This window comes from Camelus dromedarius, chromosome 7 (assembly GCF_036321535.1).
Source record: "Camelus dromedarius isolate mCamDro1 chromosome 7, mCamDro1.pat, whole genome shotgun sequence".
NCBI classification, from domain to species: Eukaryota; Metazoa; Chordata; class Mammalia; order Artiodactyla; family Camelidae; genus Camelus; species Camelus dromedarius.
In genome coordinates this window covers 14,619,441-14,640,133 of record NC_087442.1, presented here as the reverse complement: position 1 = coordinate 14,640,133, position 20,693 = coordinate 14,619,441, and the positions used below count along the sequence as shown (strand labels likewise).

At 42.0% G+C, this 20,693-nt stretch overlaps 1 protein-coding gene across 2 annotated transcripts in view; it reads right to left on the bottom strand.

Annotated features, from left to right (window-relative positions):
- PTN (pleiotrophin) overlaps positions 1 to 20,244 on the bottom strand; it is an 87,220-nt gene extending 66,976 nt beyond the window's left edge. The window contains exon 1 of one of the 2 annotated variants that reach the window (XM_010983165.3): positions 19,951 to 20,244. The gene's annotated coding sequence lies outside the window, so the exon portion shown is untranslated. The remainder of the gene's footprint in view (positions 1 to 19,950) is intronic. The other variant, XM_010983164.3, reaches the window with a different exon arrangement.
- Positions 20,245 to 20,693: the final 449 nt, after the last annotated feature.

Genomic DNA, 20,693 nt, shown 5'->3' with positions numbered 1-20,693 from the left:
GTTAAGGTTCTATTCATAAATTTATTATTAGTGTTTTTGTTTTACTTAAAACAGGCCATACATAATGAGGATAAGTAAAACAGCATGTTTAATTTTCATAAATATATTTTGCTACAAAATACAGAATAAGGAGTTTGGACTTAGTCATTGAATTTATTTAATGTAAGATTTAATACTTGATTGTATCCCTGCCCAGGGACGGAAAACTTGGTGGGAACTCAACAGCCTGTCCTAATACCCTCCTTCCTAAACTGTCCCTCCTTTCCTCCTGCACACACAGTCATTCTCCATCTAATTGCCCTCTTTTATTCTCACCATAACTTGCCACTAACTGAAACTGTGTCTGCTTGTTTGGTTCTTCATTTATCAAAAATGAAAGTGGGAAACTGTTACGTTTCCCCCCTTGTGTTGCAGAATAGTATAGGCTAGAAGAACAATGGTGGGCGTCCTATAAATACTGATGAGTGAATAAATGGATGGATGCTTTCATCTATACTCTATTTTAAAAATACAAAACAAAATCTCATATAGTTACTTCTCAGGAGTGACATATATATACAGGCAGTCACTGCTTTGCACAGAAGTGTGGGACCATAAAAATGACCATGCAAACTGAAACCATGGAAAGCAACCTTAATAATCCCTGGGGGAAATCTTGATTGTTCCTTGAACTTTAAAATTTTTTGCCAAATCATTAAAAACTCAATGGTTAGGGAAATGAAAAATACAGCAAAGCTAATAGTTATTTAGCATACAGTAATTTACTACCTGAGAAATATTGAGATGTAAAATGTTTTGATTTTTGATAAAATACTTATCAAGAGGACTTTGAACAGCTTGCTTTCTTTTTCTGACTGTGTAAATTACAATACAGAGTGAGCATCTCTTCTGTGCCTTGGCCAGTTGTCAAATGCCTTTCTAAGTCTGGATTAGCCTCCAACATTCTATTCTTCAGGCTTTCAATATCTTAAAATATATTTGAGACTTCCATTAAAGTGAGATTTTTGCCAGCATTAGTTCCTTTCAGACATCTTCATCCTCTTTGTTTTGTCTCTGATTTATATCAAGAAGCTTGCCTTCACCCAGGCTCTTTGGCTACACGTGCAGGGCCTCTCAACTGGCAGCAGCGTCAACGTTCTCACCTACAGTTGTTTCTTCTCTAACTCCAGTTATATTTTCATTTGAATTTCTCTTCCAGTGTTAAGTCACTTCTCATTTCTTGCCTGAATGTTCATGTTGGGTAATTGCTTCTTTAAATTGTCTGTTTTTGAAAAATACCATTGGGTTTATACCGGGAGACAAGGAGGCAACAATACTCCATGCCCCCTTGTCTGTGCATAAAAGGAGTAACAGATGCAGAGTGACTAATGATGGACAAAGCATGAAAGAAGTGATGTGACTGGTCACTGATTATAAAGCAAATCTGTTATTTATGTAGTGATTTGTGGACTGAAGGGCTAGCAGTGAAATTTGTATTTGATGCCATTACTTACAGTGTATATACTAAAATTTGAACCATGTTGTTGGGGAACTGGTGTTAATTAACTAAACTGTAGTAACCAAAGTTCATGCATGTTGGAACCATGCAAACAAAACCAGCCTGTAATCGAAAATTTCATTTCTCTTCCAAACTTTCATATGACCCCTAACTACCTTTATGTCTGAGAGAAGCTACTTTAGAAACATGCAAAATTGGGTTTTTACCCTCAGAAGTCATGTATTAAAAATGGAGAGATTATACTTTCCTTAATGCCCTTCCCTGAGAAATAGACAGCTATAGAATTTTGGTAATTGCACAGGTCACAGAAAACAAAATGTTGTAATTGTACAATTATATATTTGTGTTAATTAGCCAGGATCAGAAATGTATAAATCGGTGATTTCAAACTTCATTATATGTTAGGTTCACTTAGACGGGTTATTAAAACACAGATTGCTGACCGCACTCTCAGAGTTTCTGGTTTAGTAGGTTTGGGGCGGTACCTGAGAATTTGCTTTTCTAATGAGTTCCCAGGTGAAACCAATGCTGCAGATCAGGAAGCACATTTTAAGAACCACCGACTTACACACAATCAGAAGGGTATTTCATGGGGAGGGAGGAAAGGAACAGGAGACCAAAATCTGGCAAGAGCACAGACACTGAATCAAAGGGCTTATGAACAGCTTAGAGATCTTTTATTTGAGGCCTCTTGTTTTACAATTAAGGAAGTGAGAGTCTGCAAGATTCAAATTATTTAATTCAAATACAAAGTTAACCAGTCTTAGAATCTAGTCTAAAACCCAGAATCTATTTCCAATGACTTCTGGAAGACAGCTAGCATCATAATAGACCTTATTCTCAATAGCTAGAAGGTGGAACTGTCACACACACACACACACACACACACACACAACACACATACACGGGGAAAGAGTTTCTCAAATTTTGTGGCACATGAAATGGCCTGGTTAAAAATGAACATTCCTAATGGGGCACTTCTACATTGTAACTCCATGAGATTCAAGTGCAGGTGAACTGTTTTCTAGGAAAGCGCTCTAGGATTGTGTAAGCCAGTATTTTAAGGCACAGAATCTATACAGAAGAAAGAGGCACCTTCTTGGCAAAAGCTTGGTCAAGTCTTCTCCATTCTCGAAGCCGCCTTTTCCCTCATCTCTATAAGGCGTAAAGTTATTAACACTGATCTCATACAATTGGTCTGAGGATAAAATGAGATAAGATATATGAAAGCAATTTGCAAACAGTAAAATATTACATGGATGTTAGTTGTTAGCCTCATTATAGAGAAGCTGAAACAGGGTATGATTTTTTCTTAATATCAAGTGAAGAATCTGCAGATAAAAGATTCTTAGTTGTACCATAATAGGCTCATCCTGGCAGAAGATTACTTACTGGTCAAAGGAACCAGAAGAGGTAAAACCTACGTAAAATACAAGAGTTCACTCTCACAGGCCCCAAATTACCTGAAACAGGACTTACAGACTAAATCCCAATCTGGAACAATAAAAAATATAATATATCCTAGGCTCAGTGGCTTTCTTCGAAAACATCTTGTCTAATCTCCATACCTAGGACATCTCCTGCCTCTTCTGACTCTCAAATGAATTGGGGATTGGAAACCAGTCAATTTTGACTTCCTGAGCTTTCTTTTCTTTTAGCCAAGCTGAAAGAATAATTTTTAAGGAAGTAAAATGAAAATGATGCATGAACCTCGACTCTGCCCTCACCGTGAAGGAGGATCCTGGAGCCTGAGAAGGAAAATACCAGAGAGGGAGAGAGGCTCTGCCTTCTCCCGCAGGGCGTGCGGAGAAGGAGGTGCTGACAGCAGGCAGAAAAGAAGCTGCTGTGTCACAAACCCCCTCCCAGGACAGGAGCTCCTGCAACCAAGAAAGTAAGACACCTTTTGCCTTTAAGGGCCCAGCACTTGTTTTTCTCCACATATTTTAATCAATATTTGTTGAGCCTTCATCTGGCTTTCACAGTCATTCTGGTGTTGGGTTTCATGAGTAACTGCTTTTTTTTTTTACTGACCGCAGAAGTAGTGACTCTCTACACCCATTCCTTCGAGCAAAGCAAAATCAGCAGTTTCAGGGGAAGCTGGGCAGCTCAGTCTCATGATCAGTGCACATGGAAAATGCAGTTACTCAAATCACAGAAGCCAACTCACAGGCCAAATGATCTCTTTTGGAAGACGTGGCTTCAGACCATTCCATGTGTATGTGAAATGCCAAGGCCTGATTACAGAATTTTCTTGAAAGCTGCTGCATCCAAGGAAACCATAAACTAAGGAGCAAAGTAATAAAATACATTCCCCAGAAAATAACACTGTTAACACAGGCTAACCTCATTCTAGCAAAAATATGTTGCAAGATCTCCTGGGGAGGAAGGTATAGGATTGAGCCTGGGAAGCTGAGTTTAGGTGGGCACCTGGTCACCACCCACCCTTAATCTAATGCCTGAGGCTCCTTCTAATGAAATGGCCTCCCAGACAATGAGGGCACCCTAAGTTCACAGACCTGAGAAGCCTGGGTCCAGCTCCTGCTCTGTTCTGAGGATGCCCCTGTCTCTCCACAATTCCTTCAGGCCCAGAACACCCACCTCTTCCCCCACATCAGCTCCTTCCCTAGATCTCTTCTCTCAGTGGCACTGGAATTCTTTCAAACTGATCAACATCTCATTTTTCATTCATCCCACATGTCCCCACCTTCCATCCTAACATCTAAACTTCCATCCTAATGTCAGATAGCTTTTATTTTCCTTCATAGTGTCTCCAGAAAGGATTCCTTCTAAGTACCTACCTCTCCTAAGTACCTACTCATGTCAAGGCATCAGAAATCCATCCATCCATTCATTCCTTCTTTCAGACAGTTGGTATCATGCAGAGTATCGGGCTAAGGGCTCTGCAGTTAAGTAGGAAGGAGACAGTCATTTAATGTAACTGCTATATGACAAGAATGAAGTCAGGATTCACACCTTTGTCTCTACCTAGAACTCTCATTTTCTCCCTTATCTTCTTCAGTCTTTAAACGCAAGCCAGGAGACACTTCCTCCTGGAAGCCTGCCCTGAATCCACTCCCAACTGAATTAGGCGTCTCTCCTACAGGCTTTCAAAATGCCTATCTAGATCATTGCACTGATTCGCTGTTTATGTGCCTGCCCTCCAACTAGACTGTGAGATTTGAAGTCAGAGACCATGTCTTATTCATCTCTGTACTTCCAGTACTTAACATAGACCCCACTAGATTGTGTTCATTGCATATTTTTGAATGAGTGAATCAATGAATAAAGTAACTATAAAAGAAAAATCATAGAAAGTTGTGAAACAGAGTAAGAAGAAGTATTCATTTTTAACTAGAGACATAAAGACAATTTTCATGGAGGAGATGGCATTTAAGCAAAGCACTGGAGCGTGAACAGGATTTCCAGAATTTGAACAGATCAAGGGCTTGGGGGAGGGGTGGTACACAGAGGATTACTTTTTAAAACCTAACGGATTCTCTCCACCTCTAATCTGGTTACTTCTCTAAAAAACAATCTTATACTCTACCAAAGTTTTTCGTTTTTTCTTCCTTGCTTGTGGAGAACCTTCCCTGATGCCTTACTCTCCAACAGCAGAGAATCCAAACAGGTCAGCTGGCACTTTAAAGGTCTTGCTATGATTACCCAACACTTTTTTCTAATCTAAACTTTCACTCCTTGGCCACCCACTGACTGCACAAATCAGGCCCATCTGCTTCTGACCCCTAGTACCTTGCTTTTTATCATCTCTGTGGTCTTCCTCTTTCTCCATCCCTCGCCTGGAATGCTTCCCAGCTGCATTCCTGCCATAGACATTACCACTCTGTCTTTGAAAACCTCACCCCATTTATGCAGCCTTCCTTCTCCCTCTGAATCAGAACACCTTCTTCCTCCAACTTCTTCCAACTTGTTTGAACCACTCTCTTACAGTTTTCTAACTATAGGTCTGCTTTGTCCCCCTTATGAGAACACAAGTTAGCACGATGGATGGTGTCTTTTTGTAACATGCACAGTGTCTCAGACAATATTCCATTGATGAAAAAAATCCCTGATAATTTAAGCACTCCTCTAAGGATGTATGGGGAGTCTTTACTTCAGGCAGACGTCTTATCGCTCAGCTACCAGCAGACAAGGGTGCTTATTCTAGATATAAGATTTAATAAAAACTTCCTACTTTTCTTCTTTCATTGATAGAATTATAGTCATAGTTATTTTTGCCTCTTCCATACAGCAGAAGCCAGGACTTTTTTCAAATTGTGTGACTAGCCCCTTAAGATAGGTGCATCCCTTTCACTGTTTTGACCCTTGCCCTTGAAATCATGGGGCTCCTTCATGCTTTTCAGCCTTCCGGGCTTTACCCCTCATCAGACCACATCAATACCAGTCTCACGATTAACCTTAATCGTGAAAGACATCTAGAGGGACAGAGGCGCAACACTTCCCGTAAAGGAGCGACTTCATCGCACAACCGGCTGCAGGGCACGGAGAACCCATCACCTAACCTTTCCCAGCCTCTGTCCGTCTGTGCCCCACTGTTGGATGTCCAAGCTTGACAGTGAATGCTTTCCAATGGGAAACTGTAGCAGGATTTTTTTCCCATCCTTTGGTCCCTATTGTATGTTCAGCTGCGCTGGAGCTAGCTGCTAATCAAAGCCAGAGGCTCTCATACACAAACAAACACGGCATTGTGGCCTCCCCCAGGGCTGGAACACAGCAATCCAACAAACAATTTAGTCAGGTGATAGCAGGCTGGAGAAACAGACAGAGCATCACCCAGACACCCTCCTGCCCACACTCCCTGCCCCCATCCCCCTTCCTTAGTACAAGCCATCAAACCATCAGGCCAGGCAAACTGATGGTGCTTGAGAAAACAATAGAGAATAAAACAATACACAATAATATGCAATCAAAGAGGTCTGGTCTGACAACAGGATTCTTTGTCCTAGAGAGTGTATCTTCCTGATCATAGTGAGGAAGAAAAAATACAGAGCATGAGAGCACATTCCTGGACACGGTTGAAGGGAGGGAACATAGAAGCACAGAATCTTCAGATTCTCCCTGGGCCCTGGTCACAGAACAGGGGCTGGAGGGAGAAGAGCATGATGTTTAAGAGCTTTGTGGTTAAATAGGTTTGGGCTACAACCTCAGTTCTCCCTCTTACTAGCTTGTGATCATGAGCAAGTTACTTAACCATTCTGAGACTCAGTTCTCTCATCTTTTAACTAAGAAATGAAATAGTCTTTGCCCCATGGGGTTGCTGGGAGCGCTTAACCCGGCGCCAACTGTTAAAGTCCTAGCACTGCACACATCATATAAAAAGTACTTGTAACTACTTGTTGTTGTCAGTAATGTTGGTGAATTGTGCCCAGAAAGGAAAAAGGAGAGGAAATAATAAGAAAAGAAAGCAGGGTCTTCAGCTTCTGGAAGTAGCTGGTGGTGATAGGGGATGAAGGCTCCCCCGTGGCCCTGGCAGTTCCTAGGCACAGAGCCTCAGGACCACTGATAGGTCCTGAACTTTGACTTACTGCCATGTGTCCCCAGAGCATGTCAAGGGAAACCAGGGACGCCAGTGGTCAGCATGAAGCCTGGATACAAGACGTCTTCACACAACAGCAGGAGCTGGGACCCTGGGTGTCTGCACACTGGAAATCGGAACATTCCTGAGTATGAAAGACGGAGCAGAAAAGAAAAGCTGGAGGTGCCAAAGGAAAACGATCACTCAAGCCACAATTTTCAGTTAGGGCAGCCAGTTAATATTAAATCTTGCCAGGGTTGGTGGAGGGAGAGCAGGAGAGAGAGGAAAGGGAATAGAAACTAGGTGGAAGGTTATCCTCATTCTGTGCAACAGTCGACATGAATTGAGCACCTACTCTGTGCCAGTTGCTATTGGGGCAGTGGTAAAGTGAAATAAGAACTAGAAACAGTTGCCTAGCAGTATGGAACAGAACCACGAGGTTCCGTGAGAGGATACAGAGCCACTGAATCTCAGAATTAATACAGTGGCTCCCTTTAAATACAAAAGGCCGACAACCCAAGATGGTTTAACAATTGAAGTGTCTTCAGATGGAGACTGACTGACAAGTGGAAGTAATATCAGAAAGATGCTATCTTGAGGAATCTGTTATTCTAAGATCTGCAGATTTGCTTTAGGAAACACCAGTGAACTTCCATGTTTTATCTTTTCTTGGATGTATTTTAAAAGTCCCTTAGTTGCACATAGCACTCCTCATTGGGTATCCCCTTATCCTCAGTAAGAGTCAGATTTATCCAATAAGCCACAGTCCCATAGTTTCTCCATTTCCACCCAAGGGGAGAATTTTGTTACTTGCGCCTTAAAGCCTTACTAATTGATCTGCACTCAACTGTCACATTTCTCACCTCTTCCTCTTCAGAGGTTCCTGTCCTCCCTGCGGGTCTAAAGGACACTCTAATCTCACCGCAGCATTATGACACATAGTAGATACAAATATTTGAACACTCTCAAGAGACAATGTGTGATTTCGCTTAAATTCCATGAAGAATAATGATAAGCAATCCCACATCACACTAGATGAGTTATGAAATCTATTCCCTTTTGAGGAAAACAGCCCCTAATATTTAGGCTGATATTCCTCAACAAAGAAACATTACCACCTTAAGAAGAATAATCACACCTTCCTCTGTTCTATACTTACTTCCAATTGTTGCCTAGGTTCTAATAGATGATAAAAAATGTGGCTACACCTTGATATGAACTTGGAAGTCAGATAATGAAGGAGTCAATCTGAGATGGGAAGAAGACAAGGAAATAATATTTGTTCTTCAAAATAAAATTAAACAACTGTGAACAGAAATGCCCAAGCTTAAACTTTTCTCCCGATTTCAGCAAGGTACTCAATGCTGCACGTTAGAGCTGGTAAATGGAAGTCAGGGTAGAAAATGAATCCAGGAAGCTAAGCAGTGTGTGTGTGCAGCTAAGCCCTGGGCCTGCAGGGACCCTGCTGTGCTCCAGCCCTTGACTGGGAGCCTCTCAGTCTCCTCCTTGATCTCCTTTCATGATCCCCCAGCAAGAGTGGGGAAGACATGGACGGTAACAGCGGGGTAGAGCGTGTGCAGCTTTCCAGGAGAGCTGGTCCAGACTGTCCAGCTCACCACCCTGCATCCAGGACTGCCCAGGAACTCTTCACTAGAACAACTGATAATGTTTTGTCTTCAATACTTCCCCTGAGAGGAGCAAGAGGGGATGGCTACTTCCCGTCCTAGACTGACCTCACAGCATTATGACACCAAGAGGCATCTAGAGCTTAGGAGATTTAGATCAAACAAGACAGATCCACTGGAGAGACACCTCCGAACGATCCCCACCAGAGCCAGATGGGCCCGAAGGACCCAAAAGTCGTTGTCCAGCAGTTCATCCAGAGTGGAGGAAAGCTCAGCACGGTGTGATAGTTTCTGTGAAGTCTGAAGTTCCTCTCTCCAAGCACAGGGCTCTGACTGTCAGATTTTTGGATGTTTTTCCCTAAGGTCTCAGTTCAAGTCCATTCCAATTTCTTTTGTCTTCTTGGTTCTCCTGCCTTTGAAGTCAACTGCTCTCACTTTAACCTCTTGCATGAGATCATCACTGGATGAGACACTGGAAACCCACAGAGTTAGCTTGCTTTTAGGAAATGTGGATCTAGTCAGAGAGCAATTGGTAGAAATCCACCACTATCCATTTATTTCCCACTGAATTGCTTTTGATCTATTTCCCCAAACCAAACTCATTTATGACAGCCTTGAAGTTCATCTTCAAATCCCCAGATATCATATATCAGAGGGCAAACTCTGTGATCCCTAACCATCAGACTAAAACTGCTATTTTAAAAGGCTGGAAATCGTTTCAGGCTCAAGTTGGTGGGAATCCCAACACTGGCACAGACAATGAAAGCGTTTAACTTTCACCCTCCTCTACAAACAAGAATGTGGTTGACAAACCCAAATTTGATCTGATTCACTTTAAACTAGAGCCAATCTGTACACCAGTCATTCCAAATAATAACAGAGCAAATAAATAACACCCCCAAAGTGCGCCAAGCCCTGGAGTGACATGCATCAAAGAGGTCTCTGTCCTTGCAGCTGACCCACCTGCAGTGCATCAGGGCCACTCCTCCTAGCCCAGAGCAGCTCAGTTCACCAGGCTCCTGGGACCAGCTAAGGGGCTTAGATTGGACCTGGGCGGGATCAGACAGCTGTGCTTCCCTGGGGAGACCTCTGCCCCTGGATATGTACCTGGAAGGGTCCTCCAGGTGAAGAATGGAAGATAATGTTTACTCAGTTCGACCTTTAATTGGCACACATTTAGTTCCCTGGGATTATTTGTTCTCATCTAAACAGCACATCCTTTACTGGGAGAAAGATTATTTTTTGTTTGCTTAATAGGATTATGTTTGCATGCTTATATTCTTCTATTTCCAACTTTTTAATAAGATTTAAATTTAATATTAATTTACTAAGTTTTTATGATTTAAATTTACCCAAGTCAAGCTAAATAAACAGAATTTCCATCTTAATGGGCCCGTGTAGTGGAAACAAATACACATGTTAATGTGTGTGAAGCTATAAAAATGTATCATGCATCAGTTATAATGTTGATTCTAAAAGCAAGTCACATAATTATTCATACATCTACTTTTAAAAGTTAAATCAGAAAAATTATGAAAGTATGTCAGAGTTTTAATAGTGGTGTCTGTTTTGAGCAGGATTCTATGTCAGTTTTTTCCTTCTTTATAATTTTAGAAGTTTGTATATCTGGTACCATAGACACATTTTTCTAGAATGAGAAGAAATAATGTGTTTCTTCAGGTATATATTTGTGTTTTCCTAATAACAAAAATAATAATGAAAAAACTCTTTTTACTATTTTTCACATCATTAAAATTAATTAATCCTTTCACAAGTTTCAACTGCATTGAGCTATATTTAAGATTCTGCTTTTGGCCAAAGACATTGAATTTAATAGTTAAATATATATTGTAAACAAGAAAAAAGGATGCGAAGAAAGGCTTTATTTTATTGTTTCAAAATGTAAGCACCTACACAAGTTAAAATAACCTCATAAACTCCCTGCTTTCTTTCCTATAGCAGCTTCAGACTTCCTCATTGATTGCCTTGGGTCACATCTAAAGAAATACATTGTACACATAAGGCAGCATTTTTTTGTACAAAATAGTTTTTTGAAGAACTAAATTAACACTTGCCTAAGATTCTTCAAAGCTGCATGGTATTTTTTAAGCCAAAGATTCAACTTCTGGCTTAACAGGGACACCCCATCTGGCTAGCTGGCAGATGCCCAGTGGAAGGCTTCTGGTGTTCGAATGCTCAGAAAGGAAGGCCACTATATGTTAAAGCCTTAGAGACAATTCTTTGCTATTGGGAGCCATAGTCCCATGGCCAAGTTTAGGAAAGGCCATATTATTATTAGCAAGTGAGGAAGGCCATAATGAAAACATTAGTTTAAAGTTTTACATGGTCACCATTTGTTTTATCCTGAGTGAAGGCTTTCTCTGTTATCTGAGATTGTTACCAAGATATGTTCCTTGTTGATTAAATCTGGGCTGCAAGGCAAAATCCTTGGCTCCTTCCCTGGGCAGCCCAGTGTCTCCCAGGAAGTCACATGGACGGATGGTCCCTGCTCTGCTTCCCTTACAGTATGTAAGGGGACAGTCCAAGGGAGAAACAGGTGTTCAAATCTTAAAGTAAAGAGGGTATGGCTAGAGGGGGAGAGTATAGCTCAGTGGCAGAGCGCATGCTTAGCATGCACGAGGTCCTGCGTTCAATCCCCAGTACCTCCATTTAAATAAATAAATAAATAAACCTAATTACCTGCCTCCCCCAAAAAAGAAAACAAAAAAACCGGAGGGGGGAAAAAAAAAGAAGAGAGTACTCTAGCATGAAGAAAACATACTATGTTACATCCTCCTAGTAAGAATGAAGTTTCCTAAACACTTCTTACTAGCTTTTAAGGCAAGTTACAAAGGCAGCGTCTGGCTCACTCACACCCTCTCAGGGAAAGGCCCCAGCAGAAGTGCTGGTAAAGAGGCCTGAGTACACACCTGACAAGGGCCTTGTGTTCTTAACGGGCTTCAGTCAAGTCAACAGCAATTCAGATGGTGACTGCAAATTTCATTGTAGATATGATTTGGACATGTGGTCAGCTTTTGCATGCGGCAAGAAGTGTTACTGCCAGTGACCCTCACTGTTTGTATTAAGCTACGGATGTCAGGATTAGAGAGTTCTCATTCCTCTCCTATTCTCCCAAGTTTATCAAACTAAACACTAGTGGCTGGCCACTCAAAGTGAGGTCCCCAGGCCAGCAGCTGCTCACCAAGGAGCCTATTAGAAAGGCAGACTCTGAGAGTCAGCCAGAGACCTACTGAATCAGAATCTACATTTTGCAAGACCTCTAGGTGACTGATAGGCACAATGAGGTGAGAGAAGCATAGGTTCAGTATAAAGTGTTGCTAATTAGTCATAAAAATCTAAATTTACTGAGAGTAACCGACTGAAGTTTTTGGTATGTATCCTTTATAACTCTTAGGAAGCATAATAACATAATATTTAATGAAACAATTCATTACCACTTCAGCCTTTTTTTAAATTGTCCAGTCACTTTTTTTCAGTCTGACTTAGATTTCCTTTTCTTCGCACCTGTCACACATCTTTCCTCCTACTCATTTCATCTGGTCAAACTTACCTTCCGGCATCTTAGGCAACCTCTAGGTGTGCTGAGAAAATGACGGTGACAAGCCGCAGAATTGGGGAAAGAGACAGGCAGAACTGGCCCCCCTGATTTTATTAATAGTAGCTCATGTTTAGTGTAACAGTTTACAGTTTATAAACACTGTATTGTCACAATGTACCTTTAGCACCAACCCGTGAGGTAGGCAAGGTGTGTATCATCACCACCACCACCATCATCACCATCATCGCCGTCTCACAGCTGGACAACCTGGGGTTTCAGGAGATACAGTGACAGACTCAGCATAAGGCAGAGCTGCAATGAGATAAACTCAGGCTCCTGATTCCAAACCTGGACCCATTCCTCTAAGCTGACAGCTTCGTGGTGGCCGCAGGACCAGGGAGGACACGGCTATGGGCATCACCAGCATCAGCAATGAGGCAAGTCCTACCTTGGACTGGATGCAAAGTGCCCTTGGATGCAAAGTGCTCTCCTAGACACCACAGGAAAGGCCAAGGTCAGCAGGCTGCTTTGGGGGAGCTTACTTGTCAAATTCCCGGAGCCTTGAGCATGATCACGTGCTCTGTGTGTTTCTTTTCAGGAGCGGTTTGGGATCTGGTTTAGAGAGCACTATCTGAGAGCCTAGAGGGGAGACTCACTTCAAGAAGCAGAGGTGTTTCCTAGGTTTCTGCTTGTCTCTTTGATAGAGAACAGAGCGGAGCACGAGAAACGAAAGTAGTGGGGGAGGGAGACAGCGGGTAGACTGTCATGGGGTGCTGCATTGTTACTGTCCTCGTCAGACACCCCCTGGCAATCAGATTCTGGGTTCAGTCCTTCACACTTGCTTTCTAGATTAATACTCATGTCAATCCTGGGAAGTAAGTGCCCTCAGTTTAGGGATAAGGAAACTGAAGCAAGAAAGACCATGATATTTGCTAATGGTCACACAGCTACTGAGAAGTGTGACTGTGGTTTATACCTTGATTTCTTTCACCTCAGAGCTCAAATATTGGAGTGTTAGAGCTAATGCTTCTAATACGTCACCTGCATCCAGGTGGCCTGTCACGTGTCCAGGTTCCTTGATTCCACGTCTCAAATCAGAATCTCTGGAGATGGGCCCCAAGCATCTGGATGCTAAGACATGACTCTAGTTATTCTGATCAAGACTGAACATGGGAAACCACTACCCTGGGGTTTGGCCACTCACTGTACATACATGGAGTTTAAGTTTGATGAGAAAGGCAACTGAAAAATAAAATTAATCAGCCAAGGAAGAGATGGCATTATATTATAGAGGAGAAAAAAATACCCAAACTAAGAAATTTAAGATCTCTGTTTTAATTCCTGCGTAGCATTCAGTGGGGTCATCTTAACCTCTTTAAATTTGTGTCCTTATCAATTAAAAAAAATCCTACTCAGCCTACCTAAGTAGAATTGTTATGAAAATATGCTGAAAAAATAAATGTTATTAGTTCTGAAAAGCAAAGGCCGTATAGCCACATTGAAGTTCTGATGAAAATCATGTTCCAAGTGCTCAGTCTCATGGCTCTGAATAACAGTTTGTTAAAGAGGAGGAAAGGTTCCTCTCTCCATTACAAAGGCAGTCGTGAGTCAGAGAACATGCAAGGCTGGAGGTCTGAAAATGAACAAGGTGAAATCTGACCAGGAAGACACTCCAGAGAACTGGGAGGACTGTATGACGTTTGCAATAAAGGAGGTAAAGAAATGAGAGGAGAGGCTTCTTCTCGAGGTTCAGGTTTGAGCCTGGGGTGCTTGGGTTTAAACAAGAAACTGGTGCCAGGTGATGTTTAAGGGGACTGAGTAGAGAAGACAGTCAAGGTCACTGGAGCACGAGGAGCAGAGAGAATGGTATTCAGAGTCATTTACTTACTTTTTCACTCTTTCACCGGACATTAATTGGGCATTTCAACGGTCTTATTCTAGATATTCCAGAGTTCTGGAGATGAATGAGAGAGCCCCTGCCTTCAAGGGCTGCATGGTGTGAGTGGAGTGGAGCTGGTGGTAACGGTGAGTAATTGCAAGAGGTAAAAGATGTGGGCTTCCAGTGTTAATGATGCCGGGAAAGGAGCTGAAGCCACTGGAGGGGTGAGGGAGGAGCTGGGAAGAAAAGAGGTGGGGAGAATTAGAGCACCTGCTAAAGGGAGGCTGTGCCCGGGAAAGCCCTCCCTCGGCGCTTCTAATCTCAGACTCATGCACAGTTTCACCCAAGTTCCACAGCTGACGTTAGAGGATTTGCCCTCTCTCCCTCCATGTCTACAGTTTCACTGAAGGACAGTCATCTCATAACTCATGTAAATTTTCTTGAGAAGAACATCTAGGGCAAGGTGTCATGCCTTTAAAATTATATTTATTCTAAGTAGCTCAGACTGAGTTTTTAAGATGTCACTTTCAATCATTTTTTTCTGCTCTATTACATAGCAAATGTGAAATGATTCTACGAAGGAAATGAGAGCTCAATTTCTCTCCTAAATTAAACAACAGTAAAGAAACAAAGACAGTGATGCTTTAGAAATAAATATTACTTTCTCCATTTAGCCTTTTATGAATTACGTTCCTTTCTGTCATAAATTTTTTTGTCTTTTTGTGGCTAGAACTGCTTAAGACAAAAAATCTTGTACATACACACCTTACTCTGTGTTGTAAGTTGTGTTTCAACCTAATTACTCACATATACATTGAGGAGACCAAAAGCTGCTTGAAGACATGTATTTATCTTTGTATCTCCTATCACAACACCTGACATCTAACTGGGCAGCCAATGTCGGTAGAAGTCCATCTGGGATAAAAATAAAAAAGCGAGAAGCCCTTTACTGCAATCTCCTCCCCCTAGTAGGGCTGTACTCAAATCATTCCCTTCAGTGTTGGTTCAAAAACGGTTTAAAATGTGAGACTAAAACTCAATAGCGAATGGAGAGATTTGAGAGTTTTCTCAATTAAAATTGGAGGAGGAACTCAAAGAAGAGTCATGATCAATGTTGAAGCATTTGGAGAGGGGGGAGGGGAAGAGAAGGAGAGGGAGAGATGTGGGAGGGAGAGGGAAAGAATTGAAATATTTGGAAATGAATGTCCACATTTGCAAGTTGAGGGGGAAAATGGTGAGAAGAGTGGACAAAGAAGTTGGACAAAAATTGAGATAATAATATGTCAAGGAGGTTACATAAAGATAATTATAAGAAGGCAGTGTTAGCGGGCAATGCTGCTTCATCGCAAAGAAAAGGCAGAATGATGAGAAGCCACTGGTCTGATGAAGTAAACTGCAACTTCTAAGGTGTTTCTTCCAGAGATGGTTGGGAGCATCATGGATCTTCATTGTTTGAGAGCTCTTTGAGTGAATTTCTAGTAAAGGATTTCACAAGTTAGCACCATTCACACATGCAAAGTGCTTGGAATTGTAAACCTGTGAGCCCTAGGGAAAAAGGAAACTGTGTTGTGTTTCTCATCTGTTCTACATTGTCCAGGACGGCACTGGGCATCTGGCCTACACAGAACAAATACCGTTTACTGTTGTTTGGTTGACTTGCCACAGTGGCAAGAAACACTGATTACTGAGGTAGGACCTGGGAGGGTGAGGTGGAGATGAGAAATCCAGCCCCACTCCTCACTGAAGATGAGCAGCTGAGTGGAGAGTGATGATGGAAGTGACCGTAGTATCCTAGTGATGGAAGAGTAAGCTGATCCTCTGACTCGGATCTGAGTCAAAAAGGAAAAATGAGTACATTGGCCCTGAGAATAGATTTGAGGGAATCAGGTCAGAAAACTGAAAATTTCAGCTTGCAAGGTCCAGCCTTCCATACATTCCAAGATGTGGCTAAACATTTCTGATACATATGTCCCGGTGTACATGCCATCACAGGTGGGGGAAAGGAACTGGGCAGGACATTATGGGGCTTGTTGGATGGGAAACAATGGCAACTGGATCAATAAAAGGGAAAAATGAAAGCAAGAGGAGGAAATAGGTAAGCATTAGAGTTGGAACCAGTGGGAATAAAAGGTGAGAGAAACAGTGCTATTTGTGCCTTAAAATGATGTTTTTTATTGTTATTATTTTTGTTTTGGGGTGGGGGGTAATTAGGCTTATTTATTTATTTATTCATTATTTTATTTAATTTAATGGAGGTACCAGGGATTGAACCCAGGACCTTGTGCATTCTAAGCACGCACTCTACCACTGAGCTATGTATACCCTCCTCACTGACGTTTTGCTTTTTTACTAACACAGTTCTTAGAATTAAGAGCCCAAGTGTCAGTTACTATGATACTTCTTTCACTAAGTATGAAGTTTAAGAATCTAAGAATTCTGCTTTTAGGAAACTCATTATGATGATTTTTTATTTGAAATGTTACTTTATCTAAACCTACTGTAAAGAAATGGCTCCAAAATAAAGCCCAGCAGAAGAAATTAAATGATTAAAAAGTATCTCAAGCATGAGCTATTCACTGTATTCCCTGCCTACCTTGAAGAAATAGGGCTTTGTGCTGAATATGATCTACATAATCAAATCTACAGTATTACCGTAATTATAATGCCATCTGATAATGTTACATTATAGTTATCCTTTTAAACCACAGAAATCTTAGCTTCTCATTTACCAAATACTAAAAGAGAGAGGAACAAAAGGCTTATTATATTGACAATCTAGAGGAGATCGTATGACACCTGGAAAACTATGCCACATACAAGCCTGGCATGAAATGCATGGAAAAATGGCCCAGTGGATGGAAACTTGGATTGGCCATAAACATCAGGAATGGAGAACAACTTTCCAGAGTGAGGCCATGGCCCGAATTCCACTCAAGCCAACTGACTCTGGATGGAAAAAAGTAGGCCCAGCTCGTAAAGAGAAGCCCCATATCTGAATATTATTTTACCCTAGGGCAGTGACATGGTCTCGTGCCAAGAGGAAACAAAAGGTCTCTGGTTATTCATCAGAACTGCAACCAGAAGAGGCAACACTGCTCACCCTTAGAGAAGCTCCGCTCAGCATCCAACCGTGGGGACGAGGGTGGTTGACAAGCCCTGACTCACCTGATGCTTCAGGGTAAACCAATGACCCTTTAAACCGGACTGCTGTGCACTCAGGGCTAAACATGCTTGCTCCCTGATCACCCTGGGTGGTTAGTTTGGGCATTACCTTTAGGAGGGAAGTCAAGGACAACTCCCCTTTTCACTCCGTCACCATGTTAAAAAAGTGTAAGCATTTGGAGAACTGGAATTTACAATCTGAATTCTAACTACTGGCCCTCAATCTACCACTAACTCATACACCATTTTGAACATGTCAACCAAACTTAGTCTGCTGAGAAAATTTTGAATAGTAACAAAACACCACATGGCAAACAGGAATAGGATCAAGATTCATGTGAGAATGTCATTTAAATAAGAAAGCAAGAGTAGCTCAAAAGGAAAAAACTATTTAAATTCAAAAGATTTAACTTCCAAGATTGATTTTATTGGCAAAAGTGGTTACACTATTTGGGCACCTTATTTCTCTCAAGTAATTTCCAATGATCACGTTCTGTGAAAATTCAAACCAGGGCACTAGCTTTACTAGAGTAAGAACACCAAAAATGTTCGTTGAAAAAATATAGTTCAGCTGCATATTGCTGTATGTGAAGACCAAGTGAGGTACATGGAAAATGTCAATAAATTAGTAAATTTATTATTCCCAATATCATGAAAAGAGATCTAGGAAACCATAGAATTATGTATTATATACATAATATATTATACTACCTATATTCTTAAGTATATGATATTATCTCATTCTCTATGATACCCTATTGAAAAGTCAGGTAATAAAAAGTCACAACTCTCACAACTCTAGCTTTGAAAATATAACACATTCTTACCCACAAGCAAACAGCCGGAACACAGCACTTAATGCGTTACATTTGGCTTCAGGTGGGTGTTCCTTAGACCTTTTGCTAAATGAGGAAAAAAAAAGTCATACAAGGGGCCTGGGATGAGTAGGAGAGGAAAGATCACCTTCTACAGATTCAAAATACAATTAGAAAATTCAAAGCGCCGAAGTTTCTCAAAGCACGAAGTAATGGCATTAGGGCTTTTTTTTTTTTAATAAAATAATTTTTTAAAAGCTCATCCTCTAACTTAAATAAGAAAGCATAAATATTGCCACCTCTGAAATAACTCATGTCCCAAAGGAAAAAAAGATAATATCCACTCTAATTTCCTTTGAATTTAACTGGAATATATATATATTTTTTTTAATGATTTGCTCTTTAGAGTACATAACTTACTTAAAAAGGAACAAAATGAAGATGGAAAATACAAGCTTTATTTTCTATGCTGGAAACACCTCTTTTGTTTCACTACCATTACCTTTCAATGTTCCTAGATACCAGTTCATCCCCAGATGACCCGGGGGCTAAAACGGGCTCTACTGTTTCATCAACTCCACGTTGGTCTGAGATCATGAAATTCCTTCATTATGTTATTAGTTCAAAAGCTCTCCTTCAGGGTTCCTGGATCTCCTCCCAAGCCCTTTTCTCCAACACACACACACACACACACACACACAAACACACAGACACACAGACACACACACACACCCACACACATACATCTTTCTCAGTTTCTCAAGCTGTTAAAGCAAAATGCCTAAATAACCCTCAAGATAAAGATGAAAGATGTTGAAGGATTGGAACTTTGATTTCTCTCAAATTGTTCATTCTCCCTGCTCATGGCCAACCCTCTCCCCACATGCCACTCCTATTTTTTTCAGCGTATGCCCGAAACTTATAAAGCAGCTGTTAACAGAGGTAAGGGAGAGAGAACAATGGAGTGTATATAAACTTAGTGTGTGTTCTTGTGTTTGTGTGTGTGTATTATGTTAAGCAAAAAGGTGTGTATATGTGTCTGTGTGTGTATGTGTGTGGTGAGAGAGAAAGTTTTTGTTCTGTGTGTTAAGTAGGGAAGAGAAGGAATTGAATACATTCCTCCCTTTAAAAATATTTTAACTTATTAGAAACATCAACTCAAAAACCAGTATCTAGCAGATTAGTAATAAATATAGCCCAGCTTTGTGTGAGTGAAATTAAAAGTTCAAGTGCCTATGTACAGGGAAGTTATGAAAATGACCGTCCAAATGAGAAATGGGATTCAAACTGTGTTTTTTAAACTTTGGACGTAACCATTTCTAGAACCACTCCTGGGCTGGAAGGCAGGACAAGGAGCACCAGATGCCCTGCGAGGGATGCTCAGTGTCAGCAGTCGCTGGGAGGAACAAGCCCCTTCTTGGTACCTTGAAATGCCAGCTAAGACACAGCAGCGGCAAGCCCTGGGGCAATCCGGGGTGCGGAGGAAGGATGGAAAATGAGCCCTGCTTGCTCAGGCTGCCTTACTTTCTCTCTCTTCTCTCCCTAGCCATGGGCACACCTACCAACTCAGGTTTGACAAAGAGCAAAACCCCTGCACGTTCTCCACCTGGAAGCAAGAACACAGTCCAAATGCACGCATAACATCACAAAATCTTCTTTCCTTCCACCCATCTAAGGGCACCCTGGCTATCCTGACCTGACTCCCACAAAATATGCCTCTGGAGTAAATCCGTTTTGAAAGCAGCCCTACCAGCAAAGACACCAGCTGCCTCTCCCACTCGTACCACGATCATCCGCTGGCATCCAGAAAAGGGACAGAGGATGCAGGGAAAGTCGACTGGGGACACCTCGGAGGAATCGTGCCTTCCCTTTCACTTACTTGAAGTTGCAAATGTGCCGTGCGCGCTCAGGCTGCCTTTGTTGATTGGGGCGAGGTTTTCTGCCCGGAGTCCAGGTACCCGAGTTGCTGCTGCCCGAGGCGGAGGCTGCTCCCTCCGTCCCTGCGCGGTGACTCGCTGGTCTCTTTATTCCCCTCTCTCCACTTTGGATTTTCCTCTGCTCTGCGGCTCCCTTGGCGGGATTTTCGGAATGCAAGGCGGGGAACCCGATCCTGCCTGGGACTCAAGCACGCCCTGACTGGGAGGGAGCGGAAGGGAAATGGAGACTGGGAAGGATGAGGGGAGCGGGCAGGGAGAGGACGCGGGCTGGCGAGGGGGGAGCGCGCCCTTCCCTCGCGAGCTGATTGGAAAGCTTATTAGAAGCAGGATTCTCCGGGGGCGGTCTCTCCCCACCCGAGCCAGCACGCGGATTCGAACCCAGAGGCCAGAGGAGGAAACACTGTTCCGTTTTTAGCAGAGACCGAAGCAATATAGATTTCTTTTCCAAACTTTGTGCACGACCTGTTCATTAGGTGAGTACACACCCCAGTTTATCTTGTGGGACATCTGAAATGGACAATTGATGGTATTTTAGGCTACAATTTTGGCCCCAGGCGATTTTTTCAATGATATTCAGGGTAATAAAGCACGGTCTTCAAAAAATCAGGCATTTGTCCCTACCCCCAAACGCCCTCCCTCCGGCCCAGCACCAGTCACTTCGGCTGTCAGTCTCTTCCCACCTGCG